The sequence below is a fragment of the Sphaerodactylus townsendi genome, linkage group LG05, assembly GCF_021028975.2.
Source record: "Sphaerodactylus townsendi isolate TG3544 linkage group LG05, MPM_Stown_v2.3, whole genome shotgun sequence".
In the NCBI taxonomy this organism is placed as follows: Eukaryota; Metazoa; Chordata; class Lepidosauria; order Squamata; family Sphaerodactylidae; genus Sphaerodactylus; species Sphaerodactylus townsendi.
This window is the reverse complement of record NC_059429.1, coordinates 100,332,052-100,350,942: the sequence shown is the minus strand read 5'-3', so window position 1 is coordinate 100,350,942 and position 18,891 is coordinate 100,332,052. Positions and strand designations below refer to the sequence as shown.

The following is an 18,891-nucleotide window of genomic DNA, read 5'->3' as shown; positions in this document are numbered from 1 at the left end:
ATCTCCAGGCCACACCTGAAGGTCAGCAACCCTAAAGGAGAGAAGGAATCTGGAAAAGGGGAGAGGCTATGGGGGGCTTCCAGGAAAGGGAAAAAGGAAATACTGGGATAGGGGGATATGAGAAGTCTTCTGCAAGTTCCTATTTACAATATTACTTCTACTTTTAACAACCATGTGGGCCGGGAAGGGAAACACATTTGGTCTTTAGAAAGCAACAATAAAAAATTAAAACCAACAATCAGGGATTTGTTTTACGTTTTGTGGAAAGAAAGAAAGAAAGAAAGAAAGAAAGAAAGAAAGAAAGAAAGAAAGAAAGAAAGAAAGAAAGAAAGAAAGAAAGAAAGAAAGAAAGAAAGAAAGAAAGAAAGAAAGAAAGAAAGAAAGAAAGAAAGAAAGAAAGAAAGAAAGAAAGAAAGAAAGAAAGAAAGAAAGAAAGAAAGAAAGAAAGAAAGAAAGAAAGAAAGAAACTAACTTAATGGTAGAGCACACACTTCACAGGTCTCAGCTGGCATGTACTCTAAATGGCCTTTCTCTTTCTCATAAGAGCTGATGCCAGTCAAAGCACACGGTATGGGGCTAGACAGGCCAATGAAGTAACTCCATACATGACAACTTCAGAAGAATTAACAAATATTTCAAGTTGTTTGCTTATAGCTAGCAGAAGCAAATAATCAACCTGCCGCTGCAACCACCCCGTATGTTTTCCAAAACACAGTTTTCCTTTTAAACACCAGCCATTCATTTGTACACAAGAACTTAATTTTAAGCCTGTTAGTTTCTTTTAAGTGCAAAAAGATAACTGATCTATCAACCCTGTAGATCTACTATTTCATTATTTAATAAAACAACAAAAATGTAATAAACAAAAAGCAATATCTGAATGGGCTTAGAGGGGCAACCAACCCTCACTTGGTGATACACTGATATGCTGATGCACGAGGTGCTGCTGCGTCGCTCTTGGGTACTAGCACAACTCAGGCACAGGACTCTGTGCTGACATAGTTGTGGGCAGATCACAGGTCAGGGATGACATTAGTGTGCTAACCAATGACTTTCAGTCCAGGAATGCCCTGGCAGAGGCACAAAGTTGTGCCAAGAGAAAAGGTGGTGCAGTTCATAGGCAGCCACAGAGCAGCAAAAAACAAGTGCCCCCCATTGCCACAGCCACACCCATGAGGCCCCAAGTAGCTCTGGATGCCAACCAAAGATGCTACCAATCCCCTCCCTGGCACCGAATCACAGCCCTGCCAACCCTACAAAAACCCCGGCCAGGTTGCCCCACAACTCTTGAGATAGGGCAACAGAATAGGATACTGCCTGACAGCATCCTGGTATGGACAAAGGGGGTGCCAAGGCACATTGGTGACAGGAGAAGCAAACAGAGGGCGCTTAGCACCACTGTGCCAACAGCAAACAAGGAGAACAAAGTCACCACTTTGTAGCTGAGCTGTCTCAGTTCTGAACCCAACCAGGTACACCACCCATCTCCTCAGTCAGAACAAAAACAGGTGCGCACTCACAAGCAAGCAGGAGATTTTCCCCCCAAACCTCCTTTCCCTCAACTAAGGCAAAAGCTGCCCCAGCAACCAGAGGGGGTGGCAGGAGCCCACCTTTCCCATCATTCTCTCACACAAGGTGGTTTGGTATGTTGGGAATGGGCCAGAACAGCTTCTGGGGAAGGGGCCCAAGCATTCAGCTCTGCAGTGAACTGGAAGCTCAGGGAGTTGCTGAGCGTCCCCTCAGACAGGACGTTATGAGCAGAAAGAGCTCCCCTACCTACATGTGTGTGGAGTGACTAATCATGCTATCTTTGAACTCATTCCATTGCAAAAACAGACTCCTGTGGAGTGGATGCCAAGCTGAACCCATTATTTGTTGTTGGGTTGAACATAAATGCCAGACACATCAGGGTGTTTTGAACAACATGGACTTTTGCTGGGGGGAAGGGCAGCTGCCCCAAGGTCTGTCCTAAGGACAATGGACTGGTGACTCATGAGGGACCTATCATTCCCCCCTCCCCAGGAGTTCTTTGCCCCCTTGTTTCAGAAGCACGTCTGTATTTTGTCATTCTTCAGTGGAGATCCAACAGATGGAAGTCCAGTTGATGATAACCTGTGCCACTCTGTGCCCTGCTCACAGAACAATCCTGCCATTGGAAGGGATCAGTTGTATAGAGCATGCTAGATCTCTTGGTCTTCCACTCCATTTAGATACCACCCCTGGAGAGTTACACCCATTTCCTAGAGTTTATGCAGAGTTCAGTTGTGGCACTTTCAGCTTCATTCCCCCAGCACAGTCCAATAAAGCATCTTCATTGGCGACAACTGAATCTATGTATGTGTCATTTGAGGGGGTGTGGGAAGGATGATTTGCACTGCAGAGCAGATAGTAACCATCATACATCTGCTTGAACTGACCAAGTAGGCCTATGCGCTCAGCCCCTGAATTGTGGGTGAGCATTCCCCCTACCATACCCACCCTTCCCAGATTCCCATCACTTGATGACTTCTCCCTTCCCCAGCAGACAGCTCTCCAAGTGGGGACACCATCACGGAACCATCTATGGTAGTGGACGAGGGATGCACCAGCAGTGCCTAAGGCCAAGGCACAGCCACCACCAATATGGCCATCTCTCTCACCAGAGTGCTCATCTGAGACCCTCAGGCCCAATAAACCAGACACTGTCTACTTGTGCTGAGCTTGGATGTTTTATTTTACCTGAGGTTCTGATGTTGTAGACCAACTTCATGGCTGCCCCTCATGAGGTGAGCTGTGGAGGACCTACACGAGGTGCTTTGAGCCCTCACACAACTCCCTGGCCCAGTAGCCTCCCTTCTTTCCACCACCAGTGAGTATGACATGGGGGCATCCTCAACAGCATGGGCATCCTAATGGAAGATACAGAGGACACCTGTGACTACAGACTAGCCACAACATCTCCCCTTTCCCTTCCAAGATGTAGAAGTCCACTGCTCTATGTGGTCTTTGTGGGGTGGTGTTTGGTCCCACGCCAACACAGACAGGTACCCAAGAACTTCTGGAAGGACTTGAACCTATTGGGAGGCCCTGACAGAAAGTCACCATCCCTGGCCATGCCCCCTTCTGCCCCTGGGCTGTGACAGATGCTGGACTGTCCCGGATTGGTTCAGGTTGCCCTGTCCTTCACAGCTCAGCTGCCACACTGCAATCCCTCCAAGAAATGCCATGGAATGGTTGCTGGGGACACTGATGTGGTCACTTAAAGCCAGTTACTGATACTTTTTTCCTGCCGGGCTCTACATAATGAAACTCTACAGGGAACAGACTAGCAGTACCATCGTTACATCACAACCAGATGCCCCAGCACAATTGTACTTCAAGATTGCTTGGCAAGTAAAATAAAGTATTTTTCCACTAAAACAAGTTTACAAAGTAACTTATAGTACAGATAATAAAATCTTCCAAATAAACACTAACAACCAAAACTGCAATAAGAAAAACTAAGAGCAATAACATTCATGGTTCAAGAACAAGGAAATGTTCTTATATACTGAAATGTTGTCATCTGGAACCAGAAAGTGAGAAATTAGCTTGGTAGATCTCCCCAGGCATGGAATCCTTGAGGATGAACATACCATGGAAAAGAAATCATTCTGTGGATCAACCAATCTTATAACAACCCACAATCCTTTCCTAAAAACTATTTTTTAAAAAATGAATTACCATCCATACATTAGAGAACAAAAATAAATGCAATCCAGGAATAGAATGCAAATGGCACTGCTAAGGAAAATTTCAGTAAAGAGAGCTAGTGATCAAATAATGTCTGCATCCTGCTCAGCGGAGCCCAAAGCAAAGCTGGCCTTGCTACACAGTTGAATGTTAATATTAAAAAATGTCCACCTGACGTGATTGATCCACTGGTGAATTTTTCCTTTAAAAAAATCACAATCCTAGCTTTGTTATAAACAAAAAGGCAGATCAGGGGTGCTGTAACATCATGATAATGTCAAGACAGAACTAACATTTTAGAGAAGTGGAGTATCCTCACTGTGTTTCCTCTCTATAATCAAGCTCGGGGGGGGGGGGGGGATTAATAAGTTTTAGAAGAAGCCAGACATGCATGGCACTGCCTGGAATTCATTGCCAGTAGACATCATGATGCCCATGAGCACAGATCCCTCTAAAATCGTATTAGACAGATTCATGGAATACATGTCCATCAATGGGTAGTAAATATGGTGAAGGAACTTCCAAATCCAGATGCAAATTATTTCTGAATACTAGTGATAGAAGGCAACAGGAAGGGAAGGTCTTGGACACTGTGCCTTCTACGGTGCCCCCCACCCCCAGTTAATGGTTAGCCACTTGTGATCCAGGATGCTGGAGTACACAAACCACTGGGCTCTTGTTCCTGGAGAAGAAGGGAATCAAGGAAGATCTTGCTGGCAGGAGGCTAGCAGCAGCTCACTTTTATCAAAGTTTGGTCTTCCTCTCCCTACAGCTAACTATAGAGCCTGCGTAAATCCAAAGACATCAGCCCCAGAGCATTTAGCCCATGGTTTGCAGTAGATGCCTGGGATGAATCATCTGCTTAATCTCAGCAAACTCAAGACATGCTGTTATTTTGTCTATCTGGCTTACTGTATTTCTTTTTTTGTTCTGGACCCCTTTAGGGGGGGAAAGCAGAATACAAACATTCTAAATAAACACATATTATGCCACATATTGACAGAGCAGTTTTGCCCTTTAAAAAACTGAATGAGTTATTAAAAAAATTATTCATGAGGGATAAGAAGATAAACATATGGATGTGTTTTATCTTTTTCATTTTTAAAAGTAGTCTGAAGGGGAAGGATAAACCTGATAGCCAAGAAATATTCAGTTTGTTAGTATGCACACCTGTCATTTCCATTGTGAAGCAAGGCTCAGTTCATCACTATGGCTAAAGAATATGCAATAAGCTCTCAGAGTATTACTTCTGTCCATTCCTTAAGGGCCACTTTTCACAATCACAAAAATTCATGTTATCTAACACTGTCATACACTCATAAGAAAATCTTCATACTACTCAGTTCTTGGAACTCATTCTAAGCAGAATAAAATGTTACCTTTAAAAGTTAACACATGCAAAAACAGAAAATATTTTGTAGAATTTTTTTTTAAGTTCCACGTTTTCAATTTAAAACTGGAGGGAGGGGTCCATGGCGGGGGGGGGGGATGAGGGTAAGAACTGTGGTTCCTTCTAAATTTTTCCCATCCCTTCACATCTCGACTACTATGAAACACTGTTACACAAATCAAAGTTAGCCTTTTGTGTGGCATGCTATTTTGCCACGTGCTGGGAATTCTTTGGGTGGGAGAATGTGTAATGCAGTTACAGGTAATATCATTCAGGAAACATCTGATTCTGCAAATTCTGTAGATCAGTCTTGAATCCTAAGCTTTCAGCCTACTCTGATAGGATTCACTGTTATTTGCAAAAGTTCAAGCCCATTCCTAGACATGCCTTTATATGAAGGTCTACTGCCCCAAACCGGTCAGATCATCATGTTTCACTTACATTCGTAGCCAAGTGTAGAAGCAACTCTTGCATTAGTTTATATTTGAAGTGAAAGTGTAAACAATCAAACTGGATCACAATAAAGACAGATTTCCAAAACAAAATCTTGTTTTTTTAACTTTATTTACATTCTGCCTTTCTCTCCAGTGGGGACCCAAAGCAGCTTACATTGTTCTCCTCTCTTCCATTTTATCCTCACAACAACCCTGTGAGGTAGTTTAGGTTGAGAGTGACTGGTCCAACGTCACCCAGCAATCTTTCATGGCAGAATGGCCATTGGGATAACCAGATCCTAATTCAACAATTAGATCCCACTTGTGAATGCCAGGTAAAAATGAAGTTCTTTCTGCTTTTCACAAAAAATGTTTGGATGGTAGAAAGATGGAAACATACAAATAAATAAAAGTTTGCAGCCAGAGCCATCACCAGTAACTTGCATTTCTCTGCCGCAACTATCTCAGGACCCCAGTGTGTTAAAGGTATTGAAGAAATAGCATCCCACAGAGATTAGCTAATTTACCAGAGGTTCCACCAGGATCACACAGAAAAGGTCTCACCAGGGACTCCAATGAGCAGGTTGTTCAGTTCCTATTGTCCCAAGAGGCACAACTTCATTCTCTCCTGATACAAAGGCCGTTTCCGCACGGCCTCCTTGCGCCCCCACGCCGCCAAAGAGGTATGCGGCGTGGGGGCATAAGCCCGTTAAGCATGCATTTAGCATGCGGATGGGAGAAGCCGAGGTCGGCAGAACGGCATGCGGCATCCGCGATGGAGCGCCTCTGCATCCCGCCCACTCCGGACGGTGTCCTCACTAAAATTAAGCCTGCGGGGCGTTGCGAAAAGTCAGCCATTCGCCATCGCTGCCCTCCGACCCCTGGAAGTCGGGAGGACAGTGTGGCGGGCTGCGACGCCCCGGGCAGGCGACTGCAGGGAGGACACCGTGAGTGGAGGGCGGAGACAGGAGATGCCAGCGTCTTCCACGGCATGGCCAGTCTAGCGCACTGCGCCCGCATACAGGAAGACTTCCCTTCCCAACAACAACCGCTTTAAAGGGTTGCATTTGTTTAGGGAAGAAGCTTGACAGCGCCCGCCCTGGGGGGAGGGAAGAAGAGTCAGGTCGCCGCTGCTGCGTTGCAGCAGTGGCGCCTGTGCGAACGGCGGCCTGGGGGCGCCTTTTTTGGCGCCCCCAGGCCGTCATAAATGGGCCGTGCGGAAACGGCCTAGGATATACCTCTGAAAAATGTTCCTGAAATCCCCCATTAGCACTACTCAATAAAAAGATAGCAGTAGCAAAGTTCAACTTTTGGGACTTGTTCGTCAAACTCTCCACAGGTAAAATATGATACTGGAAATCCCACATGACAAAATATGTCAGTCATTTAAACTAAAGACAGAGTTCAAACTGAATAACAGTCTAGAAGCATAGCCTGTAAGCATATGTCACACATTGCAATTAAAGGAAAAATCTTTCTTTTTCAAGAATTGTTGAAAGTATTCCCCCAAAATTTACACAACAAATATTCAATCTGGAACATGCATTTCAATATATACACCTGCAACATCAGAATAACACCCATAAAGAAAGTGGCTCTTATACATTTTCATATTTGTAGTGACAATTTAAATAACACCATCAAAACATCGAAGTTTACAAAGTCACACTGGAACAACAATGCTCTCCATCCAAAGGTCATTTTAAAGCTCAATAAAACATTAGTAACTCTTCCACAGAGAAGTTCTCAATGAGGTAGTCAACCTGTGCCTGGCTGTACCACCACGGGGGGGGGGGGGGGCTCAAATGACTGAATGCTCTTCTAAAAGGAAAAATTCCTTCTGTATATAAAACAGATGTCAGAATCATTTCCTATGTGCAGAGATTTTTCTTTTCCAGCATGAAGAACTACATCAGTTCTGATTGTCCACCTGTGCCTACCACCTGTGTGAGAACTATGTCTGAGCAAATTATATGCCAGAAAAGGGATCTTCAGGTGTGTGTTTTTTTAAAAAAAAAACCTGTTTACATCCCACCTTCCCTCCAAGGATCTCAAGACAGAGTAGAAGAGCTGCGTTAGGCTGACAGACAGTGATTCATCCAAGGTTACCTGATAAGCTTCATAGTTAAACAGAAAAAGGAACCTGTTTTTTCTAGGCATTTGTCCAGCTCTCTATCCACTATACCACACTACACTGTCTCTCAAAGACTCACTAGATGAGATACTGGGAGATCAGTGATCAAATCAGTATTTTCTAAAGTAGAAAAGACACCTGGTGGGGCCTATAGGCTGATCAGGACAACAAAGAGGAGAAAAAGGTTTAACTCTTTGAGCTCTGCAGGATTTTGCAAAATAAAACCACCCTCCTGTTAACAGCCTTGCAAAGAAAATGACAATTGCCCCCTTTAGCCTATCTTTTTTCATCTCAAGGTTCATAACAGTACAACAAGGGAGCTAGGTTACCCAAAATCATGTTGGGTTACTGGAGTCAAGTCCCTCTCTTCCATCCCTGATTCAAACTGGTCTACTACCACACCTGCTATTTTTAAAACACCAGAAAGATCCAAGTCATAGGCCTCTCAGTATCTTACCTAGGCAAGCCCTCATTGGAGTAAACATCCTTGCCAAAGAATAACAAATGCCTCATCAGAACTTCTCAAGTTTATTTAAAGTTTAGAATTGTCAGAAAAATAAAATCAATACACAGAAAACACTCAGCACTGTATAAAAAATGGTCTCACTACACAGAAATGTCGTGACAATTTATTTCCCCTCTTTACATGCTGTCTGTGACCACACAGGTTTCCCTCTGACTTCTTAAAATGTTTAACCTAAGAAGGTTATCGATCAATCCTAAGAAGTCTATTCCGATTACCAGAAAGAGTCACTGGTACAAGACATAAAGAATTCCCTGGAGATGTCATCAAAACGATGAGGATTAAGAGAGTGTAATACAATCATGAGTTTACAGGGAGATGGCAGCAAGACTGAATGTAACTTGCCATGCCTTTTCAATTGTGACAGCTACTGCAACATCACAACAGTTCTGTGTTTGCACTGCAAACGGAAAGAAAAAAGGGATGGATCAGTTGGCAGCCAGTGACTACGGTTACCCACAGCTGCTTACAAAGAGCAGAAAGCCTGCCTCATTAACTGCGTTCATTTGTTGTCTTCTAATCAATTCAGGGTTAGAAGATGTCCTTGCTTGCCCTAGGTCAAGAAGCCCTGGGAGATGACTTTAAGATAATGAGACATTTTGCTGGCAACCGTGTTACTGTACCAGTCCACATCAATTAACATTCTACTAAATATTATGGAAAGTACAAAACAGGCATCAAAGCAGCAGTCTTTATTATTTCATTCATCTATTACAATGTCCTCATGGTACCACATAGTGGCATTTCCCCTGTTTTAGATATTACATTATAGGATGCTATAGCATATCCAATATCCAAAATCATCATAGTATACATAGGTATTCCCAATCCCAAAAGGTTGTTCAGGAACCCTTCACTGAACTAGGGGTTCTGCTTAGGCGTATATCACACTGTGCTTCTCAAGTTACTAACCCTCGAAGTCGGTATGGCAGGTTCACATTTTTCATTATGACTCCATTCAGACATGCAGCCTTGCATATGTCATTCTATGCAAATTACTCCCCAATCATCACAAAACATGTCACAGAACCACAACATACTGCACTATGGAAGTTACAAATGTCACTCAAAGTGGGAACCCGCCTTCTCGCCTTGGAAGTCTCAGGAGTGACAGCTCTCCCGGCGGGTGGGGTGGGGGGATGTTCAAGTCTGTAAAGATTTACCAACCCAACACAAAACACAACCAGCTCCAGGCGCGGTAACACCGAAGGAGATGGAAATGATGTCGGCAAACACAAAAAAACAATGAAAGGGAGGGGTGGAGAGACAGATTGAGTTTCCAACTCACTCCACCGATGCTAATCTCTCTCCAACCCCCGAATTGCACCAAACTTGGTCATGGTTGCAGGAATGCACATGACTCATGGACGTATTGTGTGGATTGATCTGCAAAGAGGCAGGTGGGCTGGACTCGGGTTTTTTTTTTTTCCATTTTTGCGGGGGGTGGAGAGAGAAAGCAAACTGCAGTGCGTGGGACCAGACCCAGGGGAGTCGCAGCTGGGGATGAGCAGCGCATCCTACTCGTCGCCCCCCATGAGAAACTGTGGGCAGGCGCAGAGAACTTACGGGGCGAGAGGGTCAACAGCAGCAGCAGCCACAGTCATACCCCCACGGGCTGCCCGCACAGAGGAGGGGAGGAGCTGCTTATCTCCCCTCACCCTCTCCAGACCCTAGTGCATGAAAGGGGCAGGTTTGCAAGGGGAAACCTGAGGGGCATCCCTGCCGGGCTCCACATGGGCATCCTCATCCTCCCCCCCTCCCTCCCAACTCTGCGCAAGGACATCACATGCACCGTCCCCTCCCTCTCTCTCCCAACGACCAGATCCGTTCCCAAGGACAGAGCCTCCCCAACGCCATGACAGTGTCTGAGAGGAAAGCCAAGCGCCTGGCGAGCCCCCTCCCCCGCCGCCAACGAGCCCGGGCCGCCTGCCTGGACCGGCCGCCGGCTCCTTTGCCTCTCGGTGCCTCCCCTGCACTGCGAGCTCAGAGTTCATTCATAGGCTGCCCCGGGGCCGGCTGCTGCACCCCCTGCGCCCCCCACTCGCGCTCGGCGCGCCAATAAAAAGTTCAGAGCCCAACTTACCTAAAATGGCTCCTGCAGCAGCCAAAATACAAACAGCTATTATTTGGTGAAGTTTAGCCCAGACACCCTGCAAGGACAGCCTAGCCTGGTCCTGGCACGCCCCCATGCCGCAGCCACTGGCCGTCCGCAGCCCCCCGGCGCCTGCCATTGGAGAGGCGGCCCGTCAGCCAAGTGCGGCCCGCTCCAAGCTTGGCTGCAGCGCGCTTATTGCTAGCTCCATTGTGCTCCTATTTGCATTGATGTGATCGCGGCTGGGATTGGCTGGGGCAGGGACCGTGTAATTCCCCCCCCCCACCCCCCGGTAATTCCTTGTGCCTCCCGGATCTGCAGCCCCAGTCCTTCGCTTGCTCCCTACTAAGATTTCCAGCTCTGCTCGCTAAGGCAGTCGGAGTTGCAACTTTCTAGTGGTTGCAGGGGCGAGAAAGAGTCCCCCCATCTCCGCGTCCTCCAATCAAGGGGTTTTTTACTTACTTCAGCCAGCATTAAAAGCGATGAAGAAGGGAGGGGGGAAACCTCTCCCTTTTGCATTCCACGTCTTTGCTCGCTTTTCATTTCCCGGATGTGAAATTTCCTGCATTTAAAGCACAGTGTCTGGAGGTGGGATGTGCAACCGAGCAGGACGCTGCAGGTCTTTCTTTCTCATCTGGAAAGAAGAAGCTATGGGCATGGATGGGGGTCAAGTTTCCTTGGTCTTAAAACTCCGGAGATGCAGGATCTTCCTCACGCCCTTCCCCAAAAAATCTGCTTGCTGATGACTGCAATGAGTGTTAACAAAACGCATCCCGAAGCACTGCATTTTGTTAACTGATTTTAATGTCATTTAATTGGTGCCCAGCTGGTGTCTTCAGTTGCAACACTACTTAAGCAGTGTTCCTACTAAGCATTCATTGAGTAATCCCTAGAATGGAAACATTGGATTGGAACCATTTTTCTCATGGCTGTTACATTATTTATGTTTCCGCATGCAGACCATGCGTAGGATGTTAGCCTTTGGAAAATATGACCAAATTGATATGGTAGGGATGAAGTAAAGTCATCCCAAACATCTGTACTCAGCAAAGGAGGCATGGAATTGGTTCGTCACATCCCAACCCACATTCATAATATTGATGGTTTGATCCAATTTTGCTCTGAAATGGCAAATGCTGGTAGATTTACCAAGTGCCCCAAGTATATATGGAGAGCCAGTCCCACAATTGCAAGAGGCTATGGTAGGATAGTACAGTGGATGCTTTACAGGGAGTCCATCAATTCCTGATGTTGTTACCGTCACAGGAAAATAAACAAAATATTTTCCTGAGTCAGGTTGCCTGACTACACTGGCTCCATGCCCGGACGCAGAGACTTATGTGGTTCAGAAGCCTCCATAAGGCTCACAGAGAACGTATATGTATGTTTGTGCCAACGTTATGTGATTTCCCTCTTGCTTATGCCATTCTAGGATGTAATAAAAGCCCCTTTCGTTGAATTTATTATGTACCCGCTGTTTAGGATTTAGTTTGGTTAGGTTCTCCCGTTAAGTTTAAGATCTTGTTATTGCTAGGTTTAGGAAAGTTTTGTCTATAAGTATATGTGTTTATCCCTTGAAGGTTTCCCGAATGTTTAAGTTTAGAAATGTTATTTTTGAAATTTGTATCTGATGGCCAAAGCAGTGGCCTGAAAGGTTTGATATTAAGGGACAAGGAAGTTGGCTCTGGAATGCAGCTTAGACCAATGCCCAGCCGACTCCTTGACAAAGACAAAGACCCTCTTTGGACTTGCAAATCGAATCTGTTGCCAGCACCCAAAGGTCCGCAGCCTTTGGAAGATGTGCAGGGACCACCATTGGACAGTTTGAACTTTTCTTTGTTACAACAACGTGAGGCGGGAGCCTCAGGGTATTACTGAAGGGTACAACCATCTGATAGAGGAGATAGCTGGGTGTGGCAGCGAGCCCACCTGGAATTTTATGAATGGACGTTATCTGCTTTCCATTCAGCACCATTGCGAGATCTCGCGGGAAGACGCTTGACAGCGAGATTTGTAATCTCTTTCAGAAGTTGTAAATGTATCCTGTTTTCGTGTTGTTTGTTTTGATTGGTGTTTGGAGAGGGACTTGCCCCCTCTTCCTCCCCTTTTACCTGCCCCTTTGCCCCCTTTGAAGTTTGGGAATAAAAGTTCTTGCACTGCGTTGCAAGGCGCGATTCTCCTGACCGAGCTGTGACCATCACCTGCCAATAAAATCCTTTTGCTTTGAAGAACGTCAGCTTCCTGCGCCTCATTACGTTGCTGAGCTGAAATCACTTATTGTTACCTGAGTAGCAGTGGTAACAATGTCTACCAAGTTTGGGAAAAACTTGTGTTTTTCTACAGAGCCACTGCCAGACGAAGTAGATTGTGGCAAGTGGGCTAGTTCACACAAAGTGATTTCATCTGATTGTACTGGAGTCTCCCATATATTTATTGCATGTACTACTCTGTTTTACTGCATTGCTTTCTAATCTTGGCAATCTAGTTTTACTACATTGTCAAATATATTCATTTTATTGCACTGTTTAAAAAATTGTAATCTGCCTTGGTTCTCCCAGGAAAGATGGACTACAAATGGTTGAATGATGACAAAATTCTGCATGGGTAGGCCATCTAAGGCACTGCATCACCCAATCAAGATTCTCTGTGACATTACAAGGGACCTTAGAATATACCGCTCAGATTCCCTGACATCTTGCAGCCCTACGTTGGAGGTCAAGCTGACCCTAATTTGAACAGATCCATTCAGCTTCAAATCTAAAAATGCCTATTTAGGAATGTTAACTAGTCCTCAGTCACATAATCATTTGATAGACGCATTAAGAAAACCTGTATTTTTTCCCAGAGCCACCATTCAGCTATCACACAAATTCTACAAGGATAAGATTCCTTCTGTTAACTTGTTTAGTAGTGGGGAATGCTCAGATCAGGGCCTACCAAATCTTGCAAAAAATGAAAGGAAATAATAGTTTGATATTAGAACTTCAACTTTTCTGTTAACATCACAAAAAGTTTTTTCTCAGCTACATTTATGAACTGAGAAATTAAGTACTGCTGGTAGTTTGGTTCAGTTATTTCAGAGAATCTTCACAAGCTTCGTCATTAAATAAGCATGCTATACCACAGGTTCACGTTCTTGCTTCTGTTTGTTATAGTTCTTCTGTCTTTGTATTATTTCCTTTGCCTTTTTCCAAATTGAATTCTCTCACCTTCTTTCTTATTTTCTCCACCACCTAATCTTTCTAGATTAAAATACTGAGCACACATTTCTGAATTAATCAATGAGCTATTAATCAAAGAGCTAATCAATGAGATTCCACCTAAACATCAGGAAAAACTTCCTGACAGTAAGGACTGTTCGACAGTGGAATGCACTACCTTGGAGTGTGGTGGAGTCTCCTTCTTTGAAGATTTTTAAAGAGGGGCTGGATGGCCATCTGTCAGGAGTGCTTTAATTGCGTGTTCCTGCATTGCATGGGGTTGGACTTGATGGCCCTTGGGGTCTCTCCCAACTCTATGATTCTATGTTTTTAACACAATTTCTGGGGAAAAATTTCATACCCAGCATCAAATTCTTTGCACTCACATCCATTACATAAGATGGACTTCACTTTTGGTAATCGTTAAGAAGACCAACAATTACATAGTCCATTTTTGTACGTGGTCTCCTTCACATAGAGCATATATTCCCTTCGGGTTTGGTTCTGAGTTATGCAGGTGTTTGCCCCCTTCAAAACTCACTGTGCCACTGTGGTTTCCAAAAGCAGGCAAAGTGTGATGTTTTCCCTTCCTGCACAAGGAAAGTGAAGTAGCCAAGTGTGTGTTTTGCTTCCCTCAGGTTTTCTGCTCATTCCCGCCTTCCCCCACCCACAGGAGCAATCCTGCTCACTCCCCCAGTGGCGTTTCTGCAGTATCGATGAGGCTTCTTTTTAAAATATTGTTGATACTTTTGAGTTTTTGATCCTGAGATAGATTGTTAGTGTTTATATTTTTCAAACAACTTCCTGACCTGGAAGCAGAGGGCAGGCAAAACGGTGCCTAGATTCAGCAGAAGCAGCAGGGCATCTCCTCGCAGGTAAATGAGGAAACGCAGGGAAACCCCCTTGTGAAGCACACAGCCACACCATGAATTGTAAGAGCACAAATGGCCAATGTCTGAATACTTCAACATTGTTGGCATCAGAAACCCCAGTAGAAATCGTCACTGCTGATTCAAGCTGGAGGGAAACACCATTGTCATAAAGTGAAAACATTGTGAAGAATTAAAATTAAAATTGGAGGGGACAGCTGTTCAGACATTCAAATTTGCAGAATGGAAATACAATGAAGAGATGTGACCCATCAGAGTTTGGACCAGTCAGGCCTCTCAAAGATGGTACAAGATCCTATTTCAGCAGAGTGAGGAAGCACTGTGGAGTTCTCAGGGAATGCAATGTGGGCAGTGTTATAAGGGTTGTGCAGTTGATGTTTGATTCTGATTCTGTGGACCAGGGGTCTGCAACCTGTGGCTCTCAGATGTTTATGGACTACAAATCCCACCAGGGGCTGATGGGAATTGTAGTCCATGAACATCTGGAGAGCCGCAGGTTGCAGACCCCTGCTGTGGACCAACTAGAGTGGTGTTTCATGGATAAGATCCTCCATATAATGTACAAAACACATCAAGTCGCTCATATCACCATTCCTTTCCTTTTACTTTGGTCCTTCCTGAGTTTGTGACCCTAGAACTGGCAAGTCTTCCTTTTTCTAATCTGGTTTGAGACATTGCACTTTTGCCTGTCTTAGTGAGATGTAAAATGACACAGTTTTAACATTTTTTTGATTCAGGATAATCTTGCATTGACTGTCGATTGACAAGTCAAGTGGTTTTCAAATTTTAAATTTTCATAGAACTCTTTTCATCGCAATTCATTTCCTGATGAAACTGTTTGTGCAACAGAATCTCAGCACATTGTAGTAGATTTTGGGAATGGTTTACATGTATAGATGAGTGTTAGAAAACCTCTATGTTGATTATTTTGGACTCCTCAGTGTTTTGTGTCACAGTTGATCATTCTGTTCCGTTTGGACCATTTTTTGCAATCTCAAGAAGAAGAAGAGTTTGTATTATACCCCCTTTTTTCCAACCGTAAGGAGTCTCAAAGTGGCTTACAAACTCCTTCCCTTCCTCTCCCCACAATAGACACCTTGTGAGGTAGGTAAAGCTGAGAGAGTTCTGAGAAAACTGCGACTAGACCAAGATCATCCAGTAGGTGTCATGAGGAGGAGTAGGGAATCAAACCCGGTTCACCAGATTAGAATCCACTGCTCATGCGGAAGAGTGGGAAATCAAACATGGCTCTCCAGATTAGAGTCCAGCACTCTTAACCACTACACCATCCTGGCTGTCATGCTCAACTATCCAGTGATTCCAGCCCTTTCTGTTTCTGAAAGGATTCAGGGCCATCACTGGAGATTCTAAGTAATACCCTTAGGATTTATTAGGAGTTATGCAAGAATCAACATTATCACTAGTGCTTTTTAATATTTATGTAATGCTGCCGAGTGAGATCATCCATAGCTATGTCAGTAATGTTCTGAGATCACCTAGTTATATATTTCGTTATCAAAACATCCAGGAGCAGCTGTCTCTGAACTTGGTATCTTCCAGCTGTGCCTGTGGATTTATTTATTTCATATATCCTCTCATTTATCTCCAGTGAAGATCTAAATCTGTTTTATTCTCTTCCCTGTTGTAACAACCCTGTGTGGTATGTTAGGCTGAGAGTGTGTTTGGCCCAAGGTCACCCAGCAAGTTCCCATCTAGATCAAGGTGAACAGACTATGGTTTGGCAAGATTAAGGTGATGCTAGTAGGGGAAAATACAAATGTTCTGGAAGGAATTGATTTGCCTGAACTAGATAGGATTGTTTTGATCCCATCTGACCAGTGAGGTTCTGGGGATACTTCTGGATCCAAGCCTTCTATTTCAGAAGCAGGTTGGATTGCCAGGAGTGCCTCTTTCCAACTTTACCATGTTCATCAGCTCTTTTCCCTCCCAGATGGTTTGAATACTGTTATTAATTTTATGTGGGGCTGCCTGTGAAGACAATTTAGAAGCTAAAATAAGATCAATAGGTTGTTTCTCACCATTTTTTTGGAGTTTTCTGCTTAATAATCTGCTGGTGTTAACCTTTAAGCACTTCGTTCTTTGGGAGTCACATACCTGCAGGATCACCTTTGAGTTAAGTACTGCTGGATATACCATCACGCTGTTGAGTGAAGTGAACAAAAGCTAGAGTGAGAACACTTTTTCAGTGATTACTCCCACTTTTTGGACTCATCTAGAGGAGGTGAGGAAAGCCAGATCTCTTCAGATTTTATATTCAAAACCTTTCTTTTTTCAGTCAACTGTCCACTTCTTTCATGTACCCTGTTGAGATTCTGTTCTTTGGAGCTCTTGTGATTTTCACTGTTTTTTAAAAATATATGATATATCACATATGATTAAGATGTTACTGTTAGTTTTGCTGCCTGTTCTTTGTGGATTGTCTTTTTCTGGCCACCTAACATATAGTATTGGAAAAGTGGAATAGAAATGTTTGAAATATAAACAAATAGATTGTTAAGGCGCACCTTCGGGTCACCTGGGCACTGGCCAAGTCTTTAGGAGCCTCATTCTTCAGCTGAGTGTGTGAGGTTGCACCAGAAGATATTCATTACTCCCCTGTAGCTGCTTATCAGGCAGGAAAATCAGTAATAGAAAACAGGATGCCTTTTCCAACCATTGTAAATTTTCTCAGTGAGAAATGCTTAATAAGCTTCAGATCCCCAGACGTTCTCAGAAATACAGTTTGAAAATCACTGCATTAGACAGCGAAATATATTTGTCCTAACGTTATTAAGGAAAATTGGACATTAGCTGCAATAAAATAAACTGTAGCATTACTATCAAAGCACTAATTATCTAATGTGTGCTTTTTCTTAAGAAATTCTCACTGAGCCCAGTGGCAATTGCTCCCAGTTAGATGTACACTGGATTACATCCTTCAGTTTCTGATCTCAGCAAAACACAAAAAGCTAGCTAGCAATCGTGGAGCTGTAGATAGCTAAAGAAATAGTACAAAACGAAATAAATCTTCTCAAATATGGCTCTGCATTTAAGTTTCATCATGGGGCAATTTTTTTTACAGCTTTTCTATAAAAATCTAAAAATATAGCTTTGTAATGGAAGCTCATCTACCACTCCCAGTCTGAGCTAGATCTAGTGGTGCTGTTCTTAGTCAGATGGTAAAAGCAGCCGTAACTCCAGGCAAAAACAGCAGGTTGTGATAGTCTTCTGTATTATTAACAGCATTGCAGCATGCCTCCTGCCCATGAAATGCCTAGCTATAGAGGACATTTCAAAAAACTCAACTGTAGTCAGATGGTGCTGCTTTTGATAGCTCACCCCACCCCCCAAATAATTACTGTATAATTGGATTCATTGTGAAGCTGAAATCCTATTGGGAAGAGCAGCAAAAGAAGTACCACATTGTTTTGATAAGCTTAAACCAACTCATCTCCTGAAAGGTTATATTGCTTAGAACACATTTCACCAGTACTTGCATTGAACAATTTATGTTGCAATTCTAAGCAAAGTTACACCCTTCTAAGTCCACTGAAGTCAGAAGCTATGCTTAGCATGGCACTGTTGTTATTTTGATCAACGCCTCTAACTGGCTTTGGTCCTATATATCAGAAAGACCTCTTCCTCTTCATGTTTCATCACAAATGCATATAATGGCATTCTTAGTGGAAGCTCTACAAACAATGGAACCTTCCCCTAAAAGTGTATCAAAGTCTGAACCTCAGTACAACCCAAATTCATTTTAAAGCCATAATCATATACTTAGGGAGGCTTACTTCCAAGTAATTGTGCATCAATCCTTTTTTGGGATGACAAGAAATGCAGACAGCCCTGCAGAGTTTGGATGATGTTGAGGCGTCCTGACAGCCCAACCAGAAGAAAACATGGCTGGGCTAAAAGGGACACTCAGATGCCGGTGGGAGGGTGAGGTAAAAGGCGAACAGAAGGGGAGGAAAGAAAGGAAAGGGAAGAAGAGACAAAGCACATGGCAATGGCATGGTTGCTACAGACAAAGGCCAGAGGTTACATCCGACTTGGGGTGGAGGAGGCAAGGCTGCACTAATGCCTTCTGCCAACAGGTAGGCCAGCAGAAGAACCTTCTAGGGATTAGAAGGCATGGTGGTGTGAGTGGATCAGGAGAGCACGGTCAATGTCCCAAGGTCAGCTACTCAGTCTGGGGCTGTGAGCCATGGTTAAACTGTGCGTAACAGCTTATAGACTAACAGTCAAGTGCAGGTCCATCTGTAGATTCGTAAATCTGTGGATCAGGGTCACACTGACAGAAAATAGATTGTTTTTCAAATTTGGGAGACAGAGACCTTTTCAGTTTGAGGAAAAATCTTACAACTTCAAACAAAAATGAAGAGGGGTTAAATACCCCCCCCCCCAAAAAAAAAGACAGTAACACGGAATGCACTTGAACAAAGAATATGACTGTCAGGGAGTCTCATCCACTCTTCTCACAAAGAAGGGAGTCAGTGGAAGGCTTTATAGTTGGA

The 18,891-nt window shown here is 44.0% G+C and overlaps 1 protein-coding gene across 3 annotated transcripts in view; it reads right to left on the bottom strand.

The window, feature by feature from the left end:
* The window catches only part of CHD6 (chromodomain helicase DNA binding protein 6), a 139,655-nt gene extending 129,269 nt beyond the window's left edge, over positions 1–10,386 (bottom strand). The window contains exon 1 of one of the 3 annotated variants that reach the window (XM_048498809.1): positions 10,276–10,386. The gene's annotated coding sequence lies outside the window, so the exon portion shown is untranslated. The remainder of the gene's footprint in view (positions 1–10,275) is intronic. The other 2 variants (XM_048498810.1, XM_048498808.1) reach the window with 2 other exon arrangements.
* Between the last annotated feature and the right edge of the window lie 8,505 nt (positions 10,387–18,891).